We start from the raw sequence: 7,947 nt of genomic DNA, 5'->3' as shown, positions 1-7,947 counted from the left end.
TGTGATTTGAATCTTTTTTGGTAAAGGATGAGAGCAGATTTTTAATGTACTTGGCAAAAGGTTTTTGCACCAGAGGTGCTTTTTGGGGGATTATACATATAATAGGCAAATTGCAGCGTAATGTGTGCAATTAAACATTCAATTATTAATACAATTATTTACCAGACAAAAACAAAAAAAACTACAGTAGAATTTGATGAAGCGATGGAGTATTATGTGGTTTTAATCATTTATTTTTAAACAACATCACAGAATAATAATTCTTCATTATCTGTATACAGCTAGTCAAATAATATATTTTGATATGGTTTCTTTACTATACAATGTGGCCATTGCGTTTAATCGATATCCTAGTGATAGCATCCATGTTGAGAAAAAATCTTGTTCCAAAACGTCTCGGAGGGTAGTTTATTTGCATCCGGTGCAGGAGCATTTTCCACCTTGTGGGCAACTGCAGCTGCCTGAAATGCACGCAAATATACAAATAAATAATAGTATAATGTTGGTTTACTTACGGATTTACGCTCGTCGATATAGTGAAGTAAATAATCGCGTTTTTAACTTTTCATCGAATATTTATAGTTGATTCAGTACTTCGCGTTACCTGGTCTAATCTCTGAAAAATGAATCCACGAAGTGAAACAAATTTCAATATGTACCTGATCCACCGCTGTTGCATTTACAGCTGCCTCCACAGCTGCAGCCTTGGCACGAACCTTGAATGGAAGATACTTTTTTAATTAGGGTTTATTTCACTAGTGATTTGGTAAACGCGAGGTTTGCAATAGAATTTCAATATTATTTCAATTCCATTCCATTTAACCACTGTTCACTATCGCGAGTTCAGAATACGTTTTCATTTTTAATTGACGACGAGTGAATTGAACATATTCACTTTACAATAATCACTCGTTAACTTTGTCAAATTGTGAAAAAAAATTTTAATTGTCACCATTTTGTAAATAATCCAGAAAAAAAAACCAGCCACGCCCAACGACAGTTACATTTGTACAGATATTGATAAGATTTTGATTATTATTTTTAGATAACCCTTCACCGAAATATCATTGTCACGATGTAGGGGAAATTATTTTATTAGTCGTTAAATAAAAATTTATTTAAAACAAGCCATTTTTTCGGCCGTCACGTATCGTACTGAATTCGAATTTTCCCACATAATATTATCTTTATTCTTCGAATTATTCGAATAATTTTTTTCTCCAACAATATTGATAACATGATATACGAATGTTGAAGTCTATAAAATAATTTCAATGAAACTTTTCTGTATCTTGAAAATATTTTATCGCAAAAACACATTATCTGATTTAGGAATTGTATTTCTACATGGAATAACAAAACGAGGAACAGCTCGGGTTCCAGTGTTCTCACAATCAGTTCTACGTATGCGAACCGGTTTGTTTCACTATGCAAAAATTAATAACGTTGAAACAACGAAACGTCGAGACAAAAATTCACCGTTTTGCAACTTGGGAATGACTTTGAAGTGGTTGATAAAGCCAGATATGAGTAATATTTGGCTTTATCGCTTATTACACCGAATTTCATACGATTCTAAAGTTGCGATATCATGATTACCCTTAAAAATCAATAGTTACATCATCGTTACGAACTTCAAGCAAATTCTATTTCCATAACTGATTCAACTCGTACGAATGAGAAGGACAAATAATTACCTTTGCTCTTGTCACAACCCGGTGCCGGCATGTTGATGCTGATTTAGGCTCGCTTTAGAATCGCCAACAAACGTTCGAGTCACTTCTCTACTTCCGCGTCTGACGAATCTCTCGATCGGCGATCGTATTTATATTGCGGACCCCCCCCCCCCCCCTCCTCCGTTCGGCTGAGAATAATCGCCTCGTGTGCAACGACTTGACCGCAGTGCAACGCGCGATGATCCTCTCAAACACGTCATTGTGCTGTTGCACATACCTGGGTATACTTTGACTTACAAAATAACTTATTCGAGGATTTATTTGTACGGTTATTTGCTTATGCGATAACACCCTGACAGCCGTGTTTGCCGAAGAAGGCCATAGATTGAAAAATACAGATTCAATCACGTTGTTGTAATTTTCCAGAAAGAAAATCTATTTCTTTGTCGAGAGAATTGTTTTTGAAAAAAATCACTTTGATTTATATCTACTTATCACTGGCGATGACAATATATATATACTGAAATTCTAAGAATAGAAGGTGGTTGGGCGAAAATTATTCAGTAATGGATATTGAATCAGAATTAAAAAGGAACTGAACTCTACGCGTAATCAAAAGATTAATCAAATCTTTTGTAGGAGCTTCCTTCGATTCGCTGACTTTTTTCTTCAGTTTAAGAAAATGCGTCGTTCTTTAGAGCGTTGACACAAGGCGGCTGAAGTTGAATTATTCCGGTCAACCCAAGCTAGTTCTTATTGACCCTCTTAGATTAAATCGTCTTTGAAGATGGGAGTAACGGTTAACAAAGAGAAGCCTTAAAGAGAACTCCAGCTGTACCAAGATACAGGTTTACCGTCCTATTAATTGACCTTTGAATTGATTTCGTAAACGCTGTACGAACGGATATGGCTGCGAATCTATCGAATGATTATGTGAGTGTACATCATACGCAGTGGTTCCCATACAGACAGCGGGAAATTAGTAGCGTGTATCTTTTTACCGCTTTTATAATTACTCCCATTGGACGAATCGTCTCCATACAGATAGGCATCGTATCAGAACGAAGGATATCGGCTTCATTTTAACAACTATACGATGTTGAGTTTTTTTAATATTACGCCTCGAATCAATTCTACGGAATAGATTACTGGGATAATAACGCAGTAAAGTATAAGGCATAACATTTAGTTGTGGCTTGATGTGTATTTGCAGTGGTGAAAGTTCGATCGCCTAGCCTACTTTGAGAGAAATGAAAAAGAAGCGAACCGATGGTCACGAGTCGAGTGATTAAAAATTCATTGTCTCCGTAGTTCGCGTTAGCTTTCGAAAATATTAGCACTCGTCTTCCGGAGAATGAAGATTTACTGTTTCGATGGTATAGGCTTATCAAAAATATATAATGGGCAAATGACAATTGAGCGTTACAGCGAATTGTCTTTGTCAGTTTGTTGATCGTGCCACAATTTTTTGCTCATATATTCGAATAAAAGCACCTATTTCAAACGCGTTACATCAAAGTCTGGAAAATATGACAATTTGTTTTCTACAAGAGTTTCTAATGATAAAAAATGAAATTTCAAATTTTGGCAGAAACAATAATTGGATGGGGGTCAAATTTTCTGAAGATCAAAAAATCGACTGGCCGAAAACTCAAAATTTTGAAGATATGAATTCTAAAATAACTGAAGATCAGCGATACGAAAATTTTACACTATTAGAAATGCGGTGTTAAATATAACACCGAAAATATTTTACAGAAATCCACACCATTTTGGTGTTGATTTTACGACTACTTGGTGTCAAGAATCGAACGATTTACACCGATGTTGTTTAATTTTACTCCAATCGGTGTACACTTTTATTGACATCGTGTACTTTTGATAAATCGCTCAGACGAATAACTGTTTTATCGAAAGATCATTTATCCGAACGGTTTTTTTTATCCGAAAAAGGTTTTTCAGAATAGTTTGCACTCCGAATTAACGAAACACATTATGTAAAGATATAGAAAATGGATATTTATGAATGTAAAAATTTAGAACGCCCAATACTTTGAAAAGTCAATGACTCGAAAGAAATGTGTCGTTAGTAAAAGTTCCAAAACAAGTAAAATTTGGGTCCCCAAAACGTAGAATGACCAAAATTCCGATGGGCCCAGTATAGTGCTGGTAGACAACATCGCCATCTATTAACTGAAACTCTTAGCCGATATGCTTTCGCTATTTTGGCCCTTCACACTTCTCAATAAATGAGATTCGGTATTTTGACCTCTCGAGTTTTTGATCTTTTGCTTTGATAAAATCCGCGTTTGTGAATTTCCTTAAAAAGTACGACTCTGGAACTTGAACACTCAACTTTTCCAGTATTCGATATTTTTGTCAAATCGATACGTTTCCCTTCGTAATTTTTCTTATTCTCAAGAGTTCTGTTTGGTGTGATTTTATTTCTACATATTCGTCTTCTCAATTTTTGTTTTTCGCATTTATGACCCTCCGACTTTCGGGATTTCGACCCGTCGATCTCTTATCGTTAGTTTTTCGGAAAATTGACCTCCACCCTCAGCGAAGAATTATCGCCAGTATCGCTGGGCAAGTATTAACAATTCCTTTCTGCACGGACTCCCGTTTATCGATAACACAGCCGACCGCAGCAGAAATCGATTGCTCGTAGTTATCAACTGAAGTTTAGCACACAATTCGCTCAAGTGGTTTCTTGAAGCAGTCGACGATACTAAAGATATGCGGATAACATGGATAACATGGCGGGAAATTTAAAGGTCTAAAGTAAAAATGCATTAAATCGTAAGTTGAATCTGATCCAAGAAAGTGTCTGTGATTCAGAAAAAATGTTTCAACCCTCAGTTTTTATTATGCATAAACACTAGTCTCAGAGAAATCACATCATTCCATTATTTTTTTACGTAAAGATCCTCACAGTTCGAACGATTCGGTTGAAAAGTAGTTAATTTTATCGGCGAACGAATTTCCTACAAATTGTCCGAGACAGATTATTTCTTGAGCTTGTCAGTTGGCGAAGAAAATTCGAAATGTGCGATGTATAACATAACGATAACGTAATAATTTTCAGATGTTAAACTTGTGGTTCATTCACAATTTGACTTAGACGATCTGTGGGGAATTTATTGACGAATAAAACCAGTGATTGCTCAACAGAATTACATAAGAATTATGGTTTTTTTTTGTGAAAAAGTAGTAGTATAATGAATTTTTTATGATGTAATTAAAGTGTACCAAGGTGTTTCTCATTGAAGCATGATCGATGATGTGGACATAAATTATAGCATCCTTTCAATCCATGATCGGCATGTAAGCAAGGCAAGACGAACGGCAGGTGTTCTAGAGGAGTACATTGTGTTTCTCACAATCAGTTGTGTAGCATATTTCAACGGACAGAATTGCAGTCCTTCAGCGTTCTTGTGTCAGCGTAAAAATTGTACAATCTTCCAACGTCTGCTCAGAATCGATCGACATTCATTAGAGCCATGAATCTCTATATGCTTGGAGTACGAACGTGTATCAACGAATCCAATACCTAGCCATTCCTCTACCGGAAGCAATTGTGTGTATAAATATTTTGACAGAGGTTAATTGAGGACCTTGGAAAGTCAGTCGGATTTCAAGTTTTAACCTTTTCTCTGATTAACAATACCGTTACATTTACCCTGTGACTCCACATTCGGCACTATCGTCTGAATGGCTATATTCATTGTCGAGTACGATGTTTGCTTGAGGAATTTTTTTTTATGTCGGCCCATTATATTCCGCGCAATGATGTCAGGTACGGTTATTGAACTCGTGTGTAATCTACCGGTCAGCTCGGCACCCGTTTGACTCGGAATAAAAACTGTAATCTTGACTTCGATACACGGATTCTTTCACGAGTCAATCGTCGGCGGAGCGGGTATGGTTTTTTTATTTATAAACTGAAAGCAACGTATTTATGCACGGTTGTTTTTTATTTCTTCAAGGTATGCTACGGTTCTTTGACGCCTTCAAGGCTTCCGCATACTGTTTTCCTATCTTTCATTGAAATCACTTGAGATGTTCGATCGGTCTTGCTGTTAATTTTACAGTAAGCATACGTTTTATCTTTCGTATCGTTGTTAAGTTGTTGCCATTATTCGATAGTCGATTGTTCATTATACCAGCACGACTTCCTTACCTTCCTATTTGTTTATCTTACTCTTAATCTACAACAAGCTAGCATTGCGTATCGCAATTGTCAACATAGCTGTGATTGTTTTTAATCTGCTTATAATAATCATAGTTGTTGGGTTCCAATCACGGTGATGTTTCTCTATTGACTAACCATTCGATTAGTGGAATACTTTTATTTTAGTTTTACATTATGTTCAGGGTAGATAAATTTATTACATATTATTATTGTGATACTTGTGATATTCAAGTGAAATCACGTTGAAGTAAGTATAATGTTTAGACAACATGATTCATGGCCAGTTAAATAAAATTAAGCATATTATTTGGTAGAAGTTTTTCGAACAGAAATACAAGCAGAAATGAAAAAGGTAAAGACGATATCGACGTACATATTAAGACTATGTTACGTTGTGTTGAGTTAGCGCGAGTATGTTCAAATCCATTTTCTCAATTCAACCGGCATCCGTCCTCGACATTTCATTTCTTACTTATGTGCATTTGCAATCCTGGCATTTGCAGTCGCTGCCGGACTTGCAGCAGCATTTGTCTGAAAAGAGAAAATTCACGATTTCGTATAACATTTGTGGGAGTAAGAATTAATAAAAAGAAAACGCAATTATGAACCTCTGAATAATAACGAAAATTATATTGCCACCGTAAATGTTTGAATGTTTAAAAATTATCTTATCTAATTTTCAATAGTTTCTCTTTTACGCCTTGGTACGACGAAATAGAACTTTTATAACGTTTATTCGTCACAATTCAACCGTATTTTCGACAAAAACTTAATTGCTTTGCTTCTGGCTCTTCGCTGAAAATTTGTAAGGTGCTGGAATGCTCTCGCGAAATAATCGAGTGCAAAGAAATCGTGAAAGGTAATTTCAGTGATTATTTTCGCCAATAGTTCACGACGTACTTCATTGGATGAATGAATTTTATTTTTTACCTCCGGGTGCATCGCAGCATTTGCAGTCTGATCCACATTTGCATGACCCCTGGCAGTCACCTGAAAAATAACAATAAAATATGAAAAACTGCGTCTGTTGAAAAAAGTGTCGTAAGTTTGGTAAATACGAATGAAATAAACTTGGCTAATGATTTTTCGGGTCTTGTTCAGAGATCTACGAGCCACAGTTAGTAATATTCGGCATCACAAAGACAGGGTATCATAATAAAATTTCAGATCGGAAATAATTAATCAAAAAGTACCCAACCCTGATGCTGCGAGTTTGTAAAGCAGTGTACAGGATGATCATGTCATCATTTCAACGCAAGAGATTGCCTGCATCCTGTATGCATTCCGTTAACCGGACATTCCAGAAACGCGAACAGATCAATAGTCACGCTATCCGGTGACGAACAGTCTCGTTCATAAAGGGAGCATTATTCGTACATCATTACGATTGAGTTTCGTTAAATTTATACTGTTTTATCGAATCGTGCAAATAATTCTTGTACAGAAATAAACTCGACAAAAGGTTCTTGCAAGGCGTAGCTACGCGGTTGCAGACAAAATCGGTTGCTTAGCACAGGTGTTTCTTTCGCTCGAACAAATATTGTCTTGATCGCTCGACTGCACTGAAAAAAACGAAGTTTATGCTTTTTCCGGTTTGGTGTATCGGTAGCAGGCCGAAATAAATGCGCGTTTGTTCTTATCGCTGAACCGAATATCCTGCAAGGCGGTTACAAAGATTGTTCACGGAAATCTTACAACGTAAATAATTATCAATTAAGAATTTGAAAATTATGACGAAGTGAGCTGAGAAAAGAGTTTATTCACCGTTAACAAGCGTATATTTGAATATGTTGAATTAATGTTTAGTTATCATTCACAAATTTTAGTTGAGCCAAATATGATTTGTTAAATAATTATTAACAAATTTCTACAGATCATTATTTGACTCAACTAACATTTGATATCAAAACATTTATTTTCCTATATTCAAATACATGTTAATTGTTACCGGGAAATAAATTCTTTTCTCAGTGCAACGATGAATGCTTGCAGCTGAATTCCTTTGCGGAAAGACTTGGTCGGCGATTTAGTTCAACGAAAAACTACAACGGTTATTGAAAATGGTTACACGTATAA

The 7,947-nt window shown here is 35.9% G+C and overlaps 1 long non-coding RNA gene across 1 annotated transcript; it reads right to left on the bottom strand.

Annotated features, from left to right (window-relative positions):
• Positions 1-212: 212 nt before the first annotated feature.
• Positions 213-1,833, bottom strand: LOC124306616 (uncharacterized). Its single transcript, XR_006908647.1, has 3 exons — positions 1,698-1,833; positions 660-716; positions 213-461 (listed from the first exon to the last, which is right to left on the bottom strand). It is a non-coding gene; the product is annotated as an uncharacterized LOC124306616 (long non-coding RNA).
• Positions 1,834-7,947: the final 6,114 nt, after the last annotated feature.

Source organism: Neodiprion virginianus, chromosome 6 (assembly GCF_021901495.1).
Source record: "Neodiprion virginianus isolate iyNeoVirg1 chromosome 6, iyNeoVirg1.1, whole genome shotgun sequence".
Taxonomy (NCBI): domain Eukaryota; kingdom Metazoa; phylum Arthropoda; class Insecta; order Hymenoptera; family Diprionidae; genus Neodiprion; species Neodiprion virginianus.
Note: the sequence above shows the minus strand (reverse complement) of the source record. Positions and strands in the feature narration are given on the sequence as shown.